The following is a 19,581-nucleotide window of genomic DNA, read 5'->3' on the forward strand; positions in this document are numbered from 1 at the left end:
GGCATCACACGTTATTTCAATCACACGTAACATGCAGCATAAGCATCTCCAAATCCATAACTGTACAAGACAACTGCCCGGGAAAATAAACCAGGAATACTAACTGACGTCTTATTGCAGTTCCATCGCAGTCAAACCTACGTTTTTACTCAAGCAACTTAAGACAACGACGACTATTTTACACATATCCCCTTTTTCCTATGAAACCAAGGAGTAATCGCATGTTATACATTTCTGACAATCAATCATTATTTAACATCCATGTATATCTGACGCATCACTCACGAATTTGTCATTTTTGGTTCCCATTCCTAAACCTTTGGATTTGTTTATATTGTCTGTGTGAGTCACAATCGAAGTGTACAGATTAACGATTCTATTTCATCAATTACTGTTCTGCACCCAGTTCGTCCAATAGTAATCAGATTAACATCCCCTCTAAATTAGCGTCCGAGCAAAATGACCACCATGAAGATTATCATCGGATATTTCGGGAAGGTGCAGTAAGAATGACAGAAGTAACCTCAAGGGGTTGAATGGCGAGGTAGGGGAGATATAGATGATAAATGTCACCCACTCCCCTTGCTCGAAGCTGACATTTATTCCCGGCAGTCCAGGTCACCTGTGTTGAGCTTCTCTTCTTCTGATGCTTCATTTTAACTAAACACATATTCTTGTTCTTGTACACAGCTGTATATTTCTGCGTCATTTCAACAAATTTTATGTACCATTGAGGTGATAACGGTTTTGGAGGTTCCTCTAGTAACCGAAGCCATTTGCTGTTTTTATATGTCTGACATGGCAACAGAATCAAATGTACAACACGAGACGGTGCAATATTGAGTTACTAGACCATTTTCAGCAAAGTCTAGATCAAATTCACAGCTACATATCTAAAGAGAACTGCCGTTTCCGGCCATTTGATTTCCCTGTCATTGGTCGACTGGGGGATTTTAAAGATTTGAACATGACAGGATGTTAAAGCCATAGCCCCTCCTCTCCTCAGGTCTTTTCTATACACTCATGCAAATCTTCGTAACGCATATGATCCACATTTTCAGAAATAGTTTAGAAATATGTCTCAGTGAGTAGTCGCGCACTATGGTAGACTACTTCAATGCCACGGTAAAAGCCCAAAATACAAAAATGACTTTGTGTAAGTCCTACTGATAGCTATATTTCTACGTTACATAATAAAATTTTTTATCACGTTGTCATTAGTCTGGACGCAACCACAGCTTACAAAGAAACTTTATGACATTGTAGGAGCCCAGATTGTAATTTTTACTCCTACTTTTTTAAGATTCGTAATTTTTTTAAAAAATTTTGTGGTTTTGAAAGTTTGTCTGTGGTTTTTGTACATTGTTAAAGCCTCCCCACATGAACCATGGACCTTGCCGTTGGTGGGGAGGCTTGCTTGCCTCAGCGATACAGATGGCCGTACCATAGGTGCAACCACAACGGAGGGGTACCTGTTGAGAGGCCAGACAAAAGTGCGGTTCCTGAAGAGGAGCAGCAGCCTTTTCAGTAGTTGCAGGGGCAACAGTCTGGATGATTGACTGATCTGTCCTTGTAACATTAACCAAAACGGACTTGCTGTGCTGGTACTGCAGACGGCTGAAAGCAAGGGGAAACTACAGCCGTAATTTGTCGCGAGGGCAAGAAGCTTTATGATGATGGCGTCCTCTTGGGTAAAATATTACTGAGGTAAAATAGTCCTCCATTCGGATCCCCGGGTGGGGACTACTCAGCAGCACGTCGTTATCGGGAGAAACAAAACTGGTGTTCTGCGGATCGGAGCGTGGAATGTCAGATCCCTTAATCGGGCAGGAACGTTAGAAAATTTAAAAAGGGAAATGGATAGATTAAAGTTAGATACAGTGGGAATTAGTGAAGTTCGGTGCCTGGAGGAACAAGACTTCTGGTCAGGTGAATACAGGGTTATAAATACAAAATAAATTATGGGTAATGCAGGAGTAAGTTTAATAAAGAATAAAAAAAAGGAGAGTGGGCACGCTATTACGAACAGCATAGTGAACGCATCATTGTAGCCAAGATAGACACGAAGCCCACGCCTATCACAGTAGTTTAAGTATATATGCCAACTAGCTCCGCAGATGACGAGTAAATTGAAGAAATATATGATGAGATGAAAGAAATTATTCAGGTAGTGAAGGGAAACGAAAATTTAACAGTCATTGGGGACAGGAATTCGATAGTAAGAAAAGGAAGAGAAGGAAAAGTAGTAGGTGAATATGAAATGGGGGTAAGGAATGAAAGAGGAAGCCGCCTGGTTGAATTTTGCACAGAGCATAACTTAAGCATAGTTGGTTTAACAATCATGAAAAAGATTGTATACGCGGAAGAGAACTGGAGACACTGGAAGGTTTCCGATAGATAATATAATGGTAAGACAGAGATTTAGGAACCAGGTTTTAAATTGTAAGACATTTCCAGGGGCAGATGTGGACTCTGACCACAATCAATTGATTATGAACTGTAGATTAAAACTGCAAAAAGGCGGGAATTTAAGAAGATGGGACCTGGTTAAACTGAAAGAACCAGAGGTTTTAGAAAGTTTCAGGAAGAGCATTATGGAACGATTGACAAGAACAGGGGAAAGAAATACAGTCGAAGCACAATGGGTAGCTTTGAGAGATGAAACAGTGAAGGCAGCAGGGGATCAAGTAGGTAAAAAGACGAGAGCTAGTAGAAATCCTTGGGTATCATAAGAGATATTGAATTTAATTGATTGAAGGAGGAAATATAAAAATGCAGTAAACCAAGCAGGCATAAAGGAATACAAAGGTCTCAAAAATGAGATCGACAGGAAGTGCAAACTGGCTAAGCAGGGATGGCTAGAGGATAAATGTAAGGATGTAGAGGCATATATCACTAGTAGTAAGATAGATACTTCCTACAGGAAAATTAAAGAGACCTTTGGAAAAAGAGAACGACTTGCTTGATTATCAAGAGCTCAGATGTAAAACCAGTACTAAGCAGAGAAGGGAAAGCAGAAAGGAGGAAGGAGTATATAGAGGGTCTATACAAGGGCGAGGCGCTTCAGGGCAATATTGTGGAGATGGAAGAGGACGCAGATGAAAATGAAATGGGAGATATGATACTGCGAGGAGAATTCGATAGAGCACTGAAAGACCTCACCCGAAACAAGGCCCAGGGAATAGACAACATTCCATTAGAACTACTGATAGCCTTGGGAGAGCCAGCCATGACAAAACTCCTACATCTGGTTAGCAAGATGTATGAGACAGGCGAAATACCCTCAGATTTCAAGATGAATGTAATAATCCCAAAGAAAGCAGGTGTTGACAGGTGTGAAAATTACCGAACTCTCAGTTTAATAAGTCACGGGTGCAAAATAGTAACACGAATTCTTTACAGACGAATGGGAAAACTGGTAGATGTCGACCTTGAGGAAGATCAGTTTGGATTCCGTAGAAATGTTGGAACACGTGAAGCAATACTGACCCTACGACTTATCTTAGAAGAATGATTAAGGAAAGACTGATGACCATAGATGTTAAGTCCCATAGTGCTCAGATTAAGGAAAGGCAAACCCATGTTTCTAGCATTTGTAGACTTAGAGAAAGCTTTTGACAGTGTTGACTGGAATACTCTCTTTCAAATTCTGAAGGTGGCAGGGGTAAAATACAGGGAGCGAAAGGCTATTTACAGTTTTTACAGAAACCAGATGGCGATTATAAGAGTCGAGGGGCATGTAAGGGAAGCAGTGGTTGGGAAGGTAGGGAGACAGGGTTGTAGCCTATCCCTGATGTTATTCAATCTATATATTGAGTAAGCAGTGATGGAAACAAAAGAAAAATTTGGAATAGGAATTAAAATCCAAGGAGAAGACATAAAAACTTTGAGGCTTGCCGATGACAATGAATTCTGTCAGAGACAGTAAAGGGCCTGGAAAAGCAGTTTAACGGAATGGACAGTGTCTTGAAAGGAGGATATAATATGAACATCAACAAAACCAAAACGAGGACAATGGAATTTAGAAGAATTAAATCAGGTCATGCTGAGGGAAATGAGACACTTAAAGTAGGAAATGAGTTTTGCTATTTGGGGAGCTGATGAAAATAACGGATGATGGTCGAAATAGAGAGGATATAAAATGTAGACTGGCAATATCAAGGAAATCGTTTCTAAAGAAGAGAAGTTTGTTTACATCGAGTATAGATTTAAGTGTCAGTCAAGATGTCTTTTCTGAAAGTATTTGTGTGATGTGTAGCCTGGCTGCAGTGATGTGCTCTGTTGTGAGTGATTTAAGACAGATGTATGTGGTGAATAATTGTGTATAGGGTTGTTTTAACTTTGTTATGGCGATGCATCGGTCTTGTAGTCTGTTACGTACCTGCCAAAAGAAAAATGCAATAGCTTACATGTCGAGATATGTTGTACTTTTTTTTTTTTTTTTTTTTTTTTGCCCGACTGCTTAGATGAGTAGTAGCGCGCTTGCCTCCCATGCAGCGGGCCCAGGTTCGATTCCCGGCCGGGTTGGAGATTTTTCTCCGCTCGCGAACTGGGAGTTGTGTTGTCCTCACCATCATCTCATCCTCATAGCCGGCGGCACGCAAGTCGCCCAATCTGGCGTCGACTGAAATAAGACTTTCACTCGGCGGCCGAACTTCCCCGAATGGGGCCTCCTGGCCAACAACGCAATACGATCATTTCATTTCAGATTTTTTTAGTATTGTACCTAATACGGTATATTACAGTTGTTTGTATGTAGTCACACTGTATAAATACTTTCTAGGTCTGAAGATGGGAACGTTGATTACCGAAATCCGTTATCGAGAACAAAACTTATTATTACCAATCTTGGCAAAGAAGTTTCTCTAATGTAGCAGTACAGATCGCCCCTTGCGGCTCAAATCGAGTAAAAAAACTACACATTTAAATCCCCGTTGAATGACTCGCTAATGACGTACATTTTCATTTTGAGGGTGAGTAGTAAATGCACCGCAAACTTACCAACCGTTTATTTTGCTGTCTGTCACGCGATAGTGAGGGAGGCTACGAGCACTTACTGCGTTTGCTGCCTGCGTGCTTCTTGAGTTCCTTCCACTCGCACGTGGGTAAGTCTCTTGACACTTTACTCGTGCTACAGGAAAATTCATTCATTTAATATATTCCCTAAATTTAAAACTAACCCAACCCCATCAGATATACAGTACAAATACATTAGATAAACTAATGTCGTAGATCAGGGCACTCTTGAAAAATTCTGTTGTATTAACGACGCTATGAACCAAATAAGTTTTGGTAGAACTGTTTGGACAATAGCTTGCTTCCCACCCTATGGCAAAGCTTCATAGCCTCGTGTACTCAAGGGACCATTACGTCTTGGCTCGAACAAAATACCACCGCCGCCGACGACGACGACGGTGGCGACGACGACGAAGAACCGCCCCCTCCCACTCCCACTCCCCTCCCCGAAGTTGAACGCTCCAGCCTGACACGACGAACATCTTTGGAATGAACTGTAGCGTTCGTTGCGAGTTACTTTAAACGATTCGGAGACCTGACTACAGTTACTGCTCATTGTTTAGCAAAAAGATAAGTAAATCCACTTTCATTGAATAATAACTTAGAGGAAGGCTTTCCCCGATGATTAAATGCTCTAATGGCAACAAAAAACGATCCCAAACTCTATTACTGGCAGGCTAGATTATTAGGAGCAAGCAGCAATGAGTGTCCGGAATGACTTTTGGCCACATAGAGTGTTTCAGTACCTCATACTGAATTAATGTATTAAATTAATGACCTTTCGTCCAGTACAACAGTTGGTCTTTGTAAAACTTTTTGATATATTTACACATTAGTGCACGGAAATGCTGTTCTGGCTCCCCTTCTTCAACTAGGAAACACAATATACAGGGTGATTCAAAAAGAATACCACAACTTTAGGAATTTAAAACTCCGCAACGACAAAAGGCAGAGCTAAGCACTATCTGTCGGCGAATTAAGGGAGCTATAAAGTTTCATTTAGTTGTACATTTGTTCGCCATTTCAGCCAATAAAGTTTTTGGTCCCTTTTTCTTCGAAGGTGCTACTGTAACCTCACTACAGTATCTGGAGATGTTAGAGAATTGGCTGTTCCCTCAGCTCGAACAAGACGCACAACAATTCATATTTCAGCAGGATGGAGCGCCACCACATTGGCACTTATCTGTCCGTAACTACCTGAACGTCAACTACCCGAGGCGATGGATCGGCCGCCAGGCAGCCCGTGACAGCACGTCATCACTGGCCTCCAAGAAGCCCTGATCTTACCCCCTGCGATTTTTTCTTATGGGGGTATGTTAAGGATATGGCGTTTCGGCCACCTCTCCTAGCCACCATTGATGATTTGAAACGAGAAATAACAGCAGCTATCCAAACTGTTACGCCTGATATGCTACAGAGAGTGTGGAACGAGTTGGAGTATCGGGTTGATATTGCTCGTGTGTCTGGAGGGGGCCATATTGAACATCTCTGAACTTGTTTTTGAGTGAAAAAAACCTTTTTAAATACTCTTTGTAATGATGTATAACAGAAGGTTATATTATGTTTCTTTCATTAAATACACATTTTTAAAGTTGTGGTACTCTTTTTGAATCATCCTTTATAACTAGTACAACGGTGAAATACTTTTTATAAAATTTACACGAGCTACAGACAGATTATGTACATGTATTTCCCTACGGCCTTAAGTTAAATGACGATTTGCTGATAAAACTGACATATGGAGACTGAAATAATAAAGAAAATTCCCGAATCCAACATGTACAATTTTTCTTGGCGGGCGGAAACTGACATTAGTGTGCAGAGGTGTAGACTTCCGATTTCACTCAAATTTGTATTACTTGTGAGCAATATAGTTTATAATGATTGTAGTTAGGAATACGTGTTAAAAATGAAGTATGTTCCCTTATATGTGTGTGAGAGAATGATAACTGTATTATCCTACCCTTTGTTCTGTGTTGCTGTCGTTTCCCAAGTATATTCTTCTACACAACGTGACTGAAATGGGAAGCAGCGCTACACAGGGAATAAGTCGCAGCTGGCGGGCCGCCTGGTGGGCTCGTCCTATTTATAAAACGGCCAGGGGAGCCGGCGTGCGGCCTCCAACTACTGGCAATTAGCGCCTCGCCCAGCATTCACACAAAATAATATTCACATTTATTGAGCGGCCTTCCAACTGACGCGATACTGTACGTCAATAGGGTATCATGATTCAAAGAATTCACTACGGCGTCGAATATCAGCAATATTTTTTGCGTGGAACATACGTCTTAATGATGTGATCAGTATCATACCGCAGCTTCTTCGAGACTCTTAGAGAAGTGGACCTTACTGGTTCACACAACACTTTAAAATCTAAAAGGCATTCTATAGACGTATACGTTGTGTGTGTACTGGTCTTAAGAGTTGTGAAGCTCTATTTTTAAAAAAATGCGTTCAGAAGCTCTTGTAAGAATAACTACAGAGAGAATGCGTGTAATGTGCCAGATATTAGAGGTGAGGTGTATTGTGTCATGTTGGGCCGTGAGCGAATTTGTTAATCTTTTCCCCACTTTACAGGGAATTTATACTCTATTTAAGCTAGCTATACTCAGCAACCACGTGTCTACCCCACATGGTGAATGATTCGTGCTGCTACGTTTGAATATTTACAAGACCTTGAATTGAAACTGAAATCTCCTTTCCGCGTAATTATGCACTCTATTTATTTACCAAACCAAAAGTAATTTATTGATACCGTACAAAGATCGCGCACAGTTTTTCCAATGCAACTTCCGTAACTAGTACGTCTGCCCTATTTGTTAAAAATCTAAATATTCCGACTGCAAACCAATCTAACCCTTTTACGACAAAGTAATAAACCAGGTGATAATGTGGTATTAGCCTTTCCTCAAAGTTTAAAGTTTGCGAAGTATGCTCATTTATCGTAGCTTTTGTTAATCACGAATTAAGATGGAAAACATCTATTTAATCTCTTGTCAGAGACACTGTGACCAAGAGAACGGTCAGCTTCGGACGTATATCATTGACATATAGTACAATTTCTGTTTTTTGTATTTTTTATTTAATTTTAAACGTTCTATTTCTGTCTTGCTTATTTTTGTAATTCTATCTCAGTTCTTTCTTTAAATCACTTTTTTATCTTTATAGGATAATGTTTACTTAGAATTTGACTGTGTATTGAAATGTATGTCATAAAAGAATTTAATTTTGAACATTTCGTAAGTATGTGAAATATATAATCTTTTTCTTTGTTCTCTTTCTTTGAGCTCTCATCTTAGTGAAGTAATAAATTTTAAATTCCTTGGAAAATGAGACTTTATCTTTCTTTGAATACACGGAATGGGTTTATCAATATATCAAACGGCTGTTGAATAAAAAATTCAGAAATTTCTTCTTTCATTGCTCTGAGGAATATTGACTTTACTGTCAGGTAAAACCAGTTATATGTGCTAAATTCGACTTCCACTGTTGTGATTTCCTAATCTAGCATTGCCTACCAAAAATATTAATTTGTGCTATGGCCACTTGCTCCCTTAAAATTTAACAATCAAGCAAATCTCCACCACTTTAGGCGTTCGCGGATCACTAACGCTAATTCCCAATATTCGTTACAGAATTTGTTGGATACTCCTATCATGTGAATGGTAAGTGACTACTTGCGCTGTACGGTGTCCCGCTCAATGGTTCCTTAAAACGCCATAAATGGACAATCGAATTCAATTAAGTAAACCTTGTAAGGTTAAGGCCAAAGTAACTGGTTAACAATCGAACGTTATGAGAACGTATTTCCTACTATGTCAACAAAATTTGCTCTTGGTCATATTACACGCACTCAAGATACTTCTTTCGATCCTTCATACACCGCAAGACAGCAACCACTCTGACTAAGAATAGTTTTGTACAGGGAATCTATTGCGCACCAGAAATAATCGGACCTTACGCCGATCACAATACTATACACACCAAATATAATTTTATTAGAGTGTTTATCGATAAATGGCGTGATTACAACACTTTGAAGGTTAGCAACCTAATATATTTTATAGTTCAGTATCCGCAAATTGCCAAATGACTCTAATTCATTTCCTTTACTTACTGATAAAGCAACACTTCACATCAATTACTCTTTGGAACCGCGTGAAATCATAACTGACAGATAGTTTTATGTTGCCCTGACAACCATTTAGTAGCAACCTGAAGTCAAGCTGTCAACCTGATTTACCTATCCTCGGTTTGACACCTTATCTATGCGAAAATTGTACTGCCATAACAGCAGTGCCATAGTTCAGGAATCACTAAGACTCGACAAACGAATAGCTTTACTAGTATTTTTAGGCAATGCTTCCGTTATATTCGTCGGTCATCGTCAGTGTGTACAGTGGTCGGTTACGCGCTTGGACTATACTCTTTTCTGCCACTGAGTTTCAGCATAGCTGACCACTATTGGCACCCACAGCTTGCGGCATCCTTCTGCATCCTTTTATCTACAACATATTCTACGCAATTCTTTACATCGATAAAAATAAAATACAACAACATATCTCTTAATTCACATAAATATCCGTTTCCGCTTACCGTTGATTAGCAATTAGTTATACGCAACAGTTTTTGCCGTGACCAACGTTACGCAAATTATGGTTGCTGGTTCAGCGTGTTTTAGCCTCAGTTACCACGTAAATATGAGATAATGCTACTGCAGGCTATGAGGGCATAAATCGATCCCACGTCTATTTTGTGCATTTTTAGGATAGTTTTGTGGTGCGTTTCATTAAAAATGCTAACAAACATTAAGACATATCTACTTTATTTACAAGCGCTATCGAACACAGTCAAAAAGAATGTACTTCTCTTTTTAAAAAAGTCTTATTTACCTTATCACTTCGGTAGTCAAACAAAGTTTGTAATTGATACAGCAAAACGCTGTTCCCTTTTCGTTGTCTCACTCACTGAAAGGTTTGTTTCGGTAGCTGCATCATTAAAGGAGTGTTTGGTGTATCATGTCACGTGGAACATTTCATACATTTTCTGCACTATTCGCGTTGCCGTCTATGATACACATATCATAACTACAGAGTGCCACCGACTGTGTATGATAACATTACATTTTTCGATACGAATCGTTCTGCTGTTGTGACTCCCATAAATGAACTTTTGACGAAAAGAAGGTTCACATACTCTGAGTCAATGGTACTCCGTATCCACTGATTACTCGACGTAACGCCTATGGTGGCAGAGCATAGACGACCACTTGGAGGAACTAATTAGAGGTGATGCAGAAGACGCCATAATACTTTAATAGTCTACACAAGATTGCTTACCAATGACACAAATATGCCTAGTGGATGTCAATGGCTTTAAGTCGGTATGTGCTTGACTAATCAAGAGATACTCTTAGTCTGACAGTCTCTAGAATCTTCCTGAGCATCCACTGCCGTTACGCCACCTACATAAAATGCTTAAATGACTGCTAGGAGGTTTTGTTCGTAAACCGTAACTACATCTACGATCTACTCATTTATAAATAAAATCAGTGAAGTACATTCATATCGAAATTCGAAGTGCATATCGATGCACCAGTAAGTTCGGACGGCTCGGGTGTACGGCGGTACGCATTTATGGAATGCAAATTGAAAAGGGCGCACCTCAGCTATCTTCATACAGAAGTGTCATTTCTTTACTCGATCGACTGCAATAAAAAAGAAGCTAGGTGATCGCGTTGTAGTATAGGATGGATTGTCATTTTCTAGAAGGACGCAGTATGTATAAAATTGACCTTGAAAAGGATTATTTCATCGTTCGGGATGGTAAAATGATGAATTTTCAGTGACGAGTACCTGTCCAGAAAAGAATGCTTTAGACTGTGTTGGGCATCAAACTTTGAAAACATGGACGTCAATATTTTCGCGACTTTTTTTTGTGTCCTTATTGGCAGCACAACCCAGTAGCCAACATGAAGTGTATCCACAGTTGCAAATACGGACAACCACCAGCTGTATACGAGAATGATGAAAATGAAATTTCTTCCATATGTTGTCGTTCATGCGTGACAAATTCAAATGGCTCTGAGCACAATGGGACTTCACTTCTGAGGTCATCAGTCCCCTAGAACTTAGAACTACTTAAACCTAAGTAACCTAAGGACATCACACACATCCAGGCCCGAGGCAGGATTCGAACCTGCGACCGTAGCAGTTGCACGGTTCCAGACTGTAGCGCCTAAAACCGCACGGCCACTCCGGCCGGCTCATGCGTGACAGCGTGCACTCGTACACATTATCTAATTCCAAAGGGCTGGGGGTGGAGAGGGAGGAGAGGGACATTTTAACTGGAAGTCGCTGCCTGGTATCGGCGGATAAATATAATATGCACAAATGTCCGGAGGAATATTACATCGTACTTCTTATCAACACAGGCACTGCAATATCGTATTTATCCGTCGATACCAGGCGATGACATTCAATCAAAATGGCAGTAGTACCAAAGTAAATAGCTCACTTATAAACAAACGACTAATGTTTATTTGAATAGAGAGAAACATAATTCGACTTAATAATGAAAAATCTTGGGAATCATGAAACAAACTAAAGTCGTTTGGTTAAGGACAGACTTTATCGCTTTGAAGGAGAAAGCAAAGTTTTGTAGCCTTGAACTATTTTCGTAAAGGAAAAAGCCAAATGAAGTCTTCTGAGTAGAATATAAAAACACTCCTACTTTCTAGTAATGAGGAAAACGAAGTGCTGTACAAAGCCTTGGCTTTAAAAGATAGGATAACGGCTCTGAAACGCACTTCAGATCAACACTGTCGGAGTAAAATTCTTGAGTCTCACAGAAAATTAAGTCTGTTCAAGTTCACAACTCATTTAGGATAATGACGAAGTACGATAGACATTCTAAATCTAACGAGACAATACGTAGGGAACAGCTAGAGTCTAAGTTTCAAAACAGAATTTCCTATGTCCGGCGAGGCCGAACAACAGGCAATTACATAAATATTACGAAATCAAGAACCAGTCTTCCTGTCGGGGGAGCGTCTTCTGAACAGAGGACGAGGAGGCTGGCTCGCACGGCATTGCAGCATAGCGACGACTCCGGAGGTAACTCCTGATGGTGGAAATGCAATAAGCATTCGACGCCTGGCGCACGAAGCTCGCTCGGCGGGAAATGGCTGCCTAGGCCTCGTGCGCCGCCCTAAATACAGCCCTCGCTGCCAGGATACAATCAGTTTAGCTTCTTGTCACGTGGATGCCGTCCGTGGCGCCAGCGCCCTTCGCTGCCGCTTTGGTCGCCCTCTGGTAGTCGAGTGTGCCACGGCAGTCGCCGAATATCTTCTGCAAGGATGCAGGCTGCCTGCGCAGCTAGGATGTAGTTTGAGTTGCAGGCAGGGTAGCGCAAGGTTTACTCATAGCATCTCTGAAGACCCATTTACTTTTTACGCTTTTAAGGAATAAAGGAAGGTTTCTCGCGCGTGTTCAATTCGTAGTCCATGGCGCTCAGCGCAATTTGGTACCCTGTGTCGCGCAATAACATTGTTGAGGGCAGTGTGTACACACAGCTACGTAAAACTGACTTTGAGGCATAAGGGACGAGATAAATCGCAGTGACACTACATATCCCAATTAAGAGATTCGTAATTGGGATGTGGGAGATCTGATACATGGTCAATATGGCCACGAGGGCTTACACTTGTTGACTGGTTTCTGTTAATATCATGAGGCCTCTGACATATGTTAATCGTGCAACATCAAAGGAAAACATTATGACTGAAATACCGAGAACAGACCCTCACTTATTTTCCTTTTTTGCGTGGAACTTTGCAATTTGATATACATTTTGTGTTGGAGTAATCAATCAAAACTTTAAATGCCATTCGTAATTTGTTGGACGATGTGTAGCACTTATTGAGTCCAGTGATGATTTGTGTAGCGCACACCCATCACTACCTCTGAGTCATTATCACACTTCATCTCCTCAGCGATCAACCTACGTATTTATAGATAGGACTTATACCTTGGACAATTGTTGTATCTCACAACATGCTAAGCTTTGTGGGCAATTTGCAGAACAGGGCACCATACAAAAATGATGTCGGTGTTTTTTCTATGGACCCAGGTTAACAATAACCTTAATTTATTCATTTTATAGTTGTTTTAGTCTTACAACGATCAGTTATTTTACATGTATAATTTTTATTACTTTTCGTTCTTTTTCTTTGTCGAACTGCTTTTCTGGGACGAATAACATTATCGTGATTTGTAGACTGGTATTCGGGAGTGACTATCTTCCAATCCTCTTCCACCAATCCTCTCTTAGGTTCCTCATGTTTCCACTACATCTCTTCACTCGAATGACAGTTGACGATAGTATAATCGTACCTAGGTGAAGAGTCTCCCGTTAGTTGCTAGTTCAATGGTTCCCTTAGTGCCACGAGGAATGCAAGCGTTACTTCGTGAACAGTCCAGGATACATCCATAGTCATTCAGTCCTACGAGAGAGTACGTTCATTGGTGATTTTTGTATACGTTATTAGATAACAATGTTTAGTCAGTTACATGTTCTACGGACCATTTATCCAATATAACATAATCACGTGAAATGAATTGTGTAGAAGAACGAAGCGAAACGAAGGGTTTCGGGTGAAACTCCTGTACTGGCACAATACCTACTCCTCCTGAATAGCACCAACGGTTCTGCTCACCTTACGGCATCATGTGGTGGGGGAATCATCATTAAAAAGTCACTCCATGCGACACGAAACAGATGTTTGAGAATTGGCACAGGACATTAGATGAGAGCTAGTAGTCTGGAACGTTGTGTCAGCAAGTGTGCTTTCCTTGCCGACCAATTAATGGCCATGAAAATTTCTTCCATCGAGGATTCAAACCGAGTAACTCCACGCCGTATTCGTAATAACGATACAGACTACTATACACATCTTTAATATCACTTTTTGGTAGCCACTTATCTTTATTTCACTGCTTCTAATATGGATCACTTTCAGTCTTTGCCTTTAAATTATATATCTGTTGATTTAACATTTGATATAGTAAATGACTGAAAAAGTAATACGGTCTTTTTTTTCAGATCCCTATCCTTGATCCACTGGTATGGCCGTTCTCTAGCCACCTGGAGAGGAAGTGGACGTTTTGTAAGAGCGGTAAGTCGAACTTCGCTATAAATTGCCGGTCAAAACTCACCAATTCTTACTTCAGGTAACACCCGCAGATTTGGCATAGGTGCGGTATTTTTTGACGTGAAACAAGTCGAAACGTGGTCTAACAGATAAGCGCACGAATAAGATCGTATCGTAATATTTGTCACTTTAGGAGAAGATAATTCACCCGATAGCTTCCCAAAATTATCTAAATTATTTCGGACGAATTTGTCGCGTCAGAGAAATACTGAAATTTTACTTAAAACAGCTTCTAACAGCGGTGAATATTGATCTTAAACCACATCAATAAATATACGTGCAGACCCGATATTATAAAGCTGATCGCTGTGCGATATCTTGTCTAAGACTGTGAAACACTGATATCGGTGAGTGTAGAACTTATTCGGGTTTCCTACTAACTTCTTTTTTTCTCTCTCTCGATCTTAGGTCGTCTTGCTCTAAGGAATGGTTAAAATGAAATACGAGTGCAGCAGTCGCGCACAGTAGATTGGAATATAGGCAGAATTTCTTACAGCAAAGCGGCCGTGGTGAAGCAGCGTATATTCAGGGAAGCAGCCAAATCGAAGAATCGAACGCGAGCACCGAACCGGCGTAAGGCACTTCTCTGCGCTGCTGGTGGCTGATAAAAGGAAACTGAGCCAGCACCACACACATACCCTGAGCAGTCCTGCTCAGCGTTCGTGTGCCAGCCTGGAGAATTGCTACGCCAGTTCCAGCTTGCATTCGTCTCTCAAGGACATTACAGTGTTTGTGTTACACAGGACTTTGTGAGTGCATACCATACGCTTTATCATTTAGATACTGGATTGTACGAGGTCGTGCAGAAAAGTAATGCTTCCGAATTTTTTATGAAAAATCTCTTAAAGCTTTTACATAACACAAACCTTTTTTGACATTCTTCACCTTTATTTTCCATGTCTACATATTTGCAGCCCTCTTCCGCTAGGGGGCTACGAATTGTAGCGTGTATCATGGCAGTGTGTAGCGTAGCTATGTCCGTACGTGAGAAACAGCGAGCTGTAGCCGAGTTTCCGAGCCCTGCGACATCTGCAACAATTTGGTTCACTGTCATCGATCAGCCTCCATGCAGTCCCTACTTATCCCCATCCGATTTTCATCCGTTTCCAAAATTTAAAGAACACCTTCGAGGACTTCACTTTGATAGTGACGAAGCGGTGCATGCAGAGGTGAGGTCGTGGCTCCGTCAGCAAATCAAACATTCTACATGACGGTATCACGAAAATTGTCTCTCGCTCGGAGAAATGTGCTCGTCGCCAAGGCGATTATCTTGAGAAATAAACATGAAGACATGAAGGATAAAAATGTAGAATGTTAATAACGTTTGTTTCATTTGAAAAGTTTTAAAAGTTTTCATATAAAAAATTCGGAAGCAGTACTTTTCAACACGCTCTCGTATAACGTAATTTACCTGCGGGTTCTTGGTCAGTAATTACCATTTATTTCTCTCATTAGCTGTTCTGCAACACGCTATCATACCTCGAGTAAAATATAAGACATCGTCAGATCATTTGTAAAGGTTTTTTTTTTCTTTGCAATGAAAAGGATTCCGGAAAATAGTTACTCGACTTAAATCCAAGAGGATTGTGTTTCTACTAACTCGATTGCTTTTCTTTGCTTTAAGATAAACAAAAAACTCTACACTTCATTTATCGTTAAAGAGAGTACGAGTAAATCTACAACAAGTAGATTCTCATGAATGTAGAGAAAGTGTGGCCATATTTTTTTAAATCGACAAAGGTTTAAATATCTCATTATTCCACTCATCCCACAGCCATATCTTGATTAGTTATTATAGTCTTCATATAAAACACTGTTTACAAATTTTGTTGATCGTACTTCCCTGTATTGGTAATCGTCATCGGTATTTTAAAGGCGGAACGCTAATTCTAAATACAATTTGTCAGAAGTAATACAGTCGTATGGGGACGATTGCTATTACTTACGTCTGGGTAGCCAGCGTGTGATTCAGTGCTTCTGTCCTTTGATGAAGGGCTTGGGTCCACTAGCTGACGCCACACTTCTCTGTCTGGATTCACCTCATTACTTGTCCAACAGTGAACGAATATTATGTTTATGTTCCACAGTAACAATTTGTATATCATTGCTCTAGTATAACTCTCGCCTATAATACAGGACGAATCAAGCACGACGCAACAGCTCTCTCTGGTTCTGCACAGGGCACAGTACCCATGTAGGTATTGGCCTAATACCGGATAGTATTCTCCACAATGGTCGCAGTGTATCGTTCACGCACCTATCGGGATTTATGGTTTGGTGTAAAAAGATTGGACCAGTAAATAATGTTTCACCTATTACACACCGCATTCCGTTTCCACATTACACAGACACTGTTAATGTAACTGATAAAGAATTTTAGAACTCCAACGTCAGCCATTGTTTGTGTTCATGTACTCCGAAAAATGCAGCCATGCTTTATCAGAATAATTATTTAAATAAAAATAAATTTTTAATGTAACACGTTTTTAAATTGCACTAAAAATTATTAAATAAGTTCTGCTAGCCCCTTGCAGATTCCTAAACCCACACAAAATTACTGAAATTGTGCTAGTGAATTTCTAGTACCTATGAAAATACTTGTGAGACGTATAATGAAAAACATGGGGCACATGTAATACGTAACTGATGCATGAATAGTTCACCTCCTAACTATTATCTATTGCATGTGCACACATTTTTCGTTATAAATCGTAGAAATTCTGCAAGGGGCTAGAAGAAATTATTTTATACTTTCTAGTCCGATCTAAAAAGTGTTATATTAAAAATTTATTTTCCCTTAAAGAATTATTTTCTACCTTTTGGTCTTGTGCGTGTGAAATTTTTCAATGAGTTTTAAACATTTTGATGAGATGGTGTAAAGATATACTAGCTTTTTACACAAGGTTTCGCTCATGTATGCGTATGTCACACATACTGCACGTATTTCCTGCTCCCCCTCTCTCTGTCCGCTACATTGCGCAGGTGCTACCATCCTTTCTTCGACAGCAAAGCGATGCACTTTCCCAGCAGGGCACTGCACGTCCACATACGAATGCTGCAACTTAACGTCCTCTTCGTGGTGTACAACAACTGCACTCGCCACCAAGATCAACATATCTCTCGCTAACTGAACACTTACGTGACATGATGGTGAAGCTGGATCTTAGTCGTTCTCCAGGGTCTGCCAGAACCATTCCCCAACTGCAACAGAAGGTGCAAGAACTTGCGACAATCAATTGGAGAATGCCATTCGGCACCTTTATGATCGTTTGCATGCGAGAATATATGCTTGCGTGTCGGCCAAAAGGGGATACACTGTGTACTAGTGCATCTGTTTGGGCACACTGTACTGTGAAACGTGTGTTTCATTTGGCCTGAATTTGTTATCGTGTACTCCCACAATGATTAACTACCTGTCCCATTAACTGTCAACAAATTGGCCTTGTCCTTGGGGATGTTGCATTTTTATTTCAGCGCAGTGTATTTCATAATAAAACGTATGCCCATCGGTCTAATCAAACTGCCATACGGCATATAAAATATGTAAACTACATTTGTCATTGCATTTTCGTATGTATCAATAAGCGTCAATCTACATCTACATCTGCATGGACACTCATCAAATCACACTTAAGTGACTGATAGAGGGTTCATCGAAACACCTTCACAATAATTCTCTATTATTCCAATCTCTAAGTGGGCGCGGAAAAAACGAACACCTATATCTTTTCGTGCGAGCTCTGATTTCCCTTGTTCTATTACGATGATTGTTTCTCAATATGTTTCCCTGTATCAGCGTCAACCAAATACTTTTGCATTCGGAGGAGAAAGTTGGTGATTGAAATTTCGTGAGAAGATTCCGCCGCAACAAGAATTTAATGGTTACAACAAATCCTGTATCATGTCAGTGACACTCTCCCCCCTGTTTCGCGATAATACAAAATGTGCTACCCTTCTTTGAACTTTGTGTTGTCCTCATAGTTTCATAATCATTCGGAAAGTGACGAGATTGGAATTGGGAAGATTTGGAACTTGTACGGGCGCTGATGACCTCAATGTTGAGCGCCCCACAAACAAACATCATCATCTTTGAACTTTCTCGACATATAGCGCCCCACAAACAAACATCATCATCTTTGAACTTTCTCGACATACTCCGTTAATTCTATCTGGTAAGGATCGCACACCGCGCAACAGTACTCCAAAAGAGGACGGACAGACGTATTGTAGGCAGTTTCTTTAGTAGATCTGTTACATTTTCTAAGTGTCCTGCCAATAAAACGCAGTGTTTGGTTTGCCTTTTTCTGTGTGTTCTTTCCACTGTAAGTTGTTCGTAATTGTAATTCCTAGGTATTTAGTTTAATTTACGGCCTTGTACCCATTCACAACATGTCCTCTCTCATCTGCATGATTATACTGCTCCCGATGATTGTAAAAGCTACTGTAATGTGTGTTACATTACCTGCTGGGGTTGCTCTCACAGTGACGTGATTATGGAAATTTAATATTTCATCCTGAGTTGTCTGTTGTGGTTTTCAGTCCGAAGACTGTCTCGATGCGTCTCTCCATGCTAATCGATCCTGAGCAGTCCCTTCATCTCAGCATAACTGATGCAACCTACATCACACTTAAATATGCTTACTGCATTCAAGCCCTGTGGCTTCTACTCCCACCCCTCCTTCCATTAAGAAATAACTATTCCTCAATGAAAGTGTCCTGTCAACCTGTCCTATCGTTCAGAAAAGTTGTGCCATAAAAGTCTTCTCCCCATAATTCGTCCCGTTGCCTCTTTATTAATTACTCTATCCATCTACCCAATCTACAGCACTTTCCTGTAGCACGACATTCAAAAGCTTCTATTCACATCATGTATATATTGTTTATAGTCCTTGTTCCAGTGCCATGTAAGGCTACACTCCAGGCAAATATTTTCTGGAAACAGTTCCTATCAGTTAAATTTATATTCGATGTTAACAAATTTTTCCTTTCCAGAAAAACATTTCATACTCTTGGTTGTCTCCTTTTCATGCCCTCTTTACATCGAACATCGCTTGATATTCTTCCGCCCAAATACAAAAAGTCATCGACTACCTTTACCGCCTCATTTCATAACCTAGTTCCTCAAAATTATATTGTGAGCTCCGAAAATCGCAGCAGGTCGGCTATGGTTATATCCCGCAATGTTTTGGTTGGATTCCGGTTAAGGGAAAGTATTTCTTTCAAAATCATATAGATAATTTTCCTTATAGCAATATAGTTTGATGCTATTGCACCACTGTTGTATCCGATGAAGGAACTCCTTTGCACGGTTCACACCACTACCAACAGGTCATCAGCATATATGACAACACTAT

Source organism: Schistocerca serialis, chromosome 3, assembly GCF_023864345.2.
Source record: "Schistocerca serialis cubense isolate TAMUIC-IGC-003099 chromosome 3, iqSchSeri2.2, whole genome shotgun sequence".
Lineage (NCBI taxonomy): Eukaryota > Metazoa > Arthropoda > Insecta > Orthoptera > Acrididae > Schistocerca > Schistocerca serialis.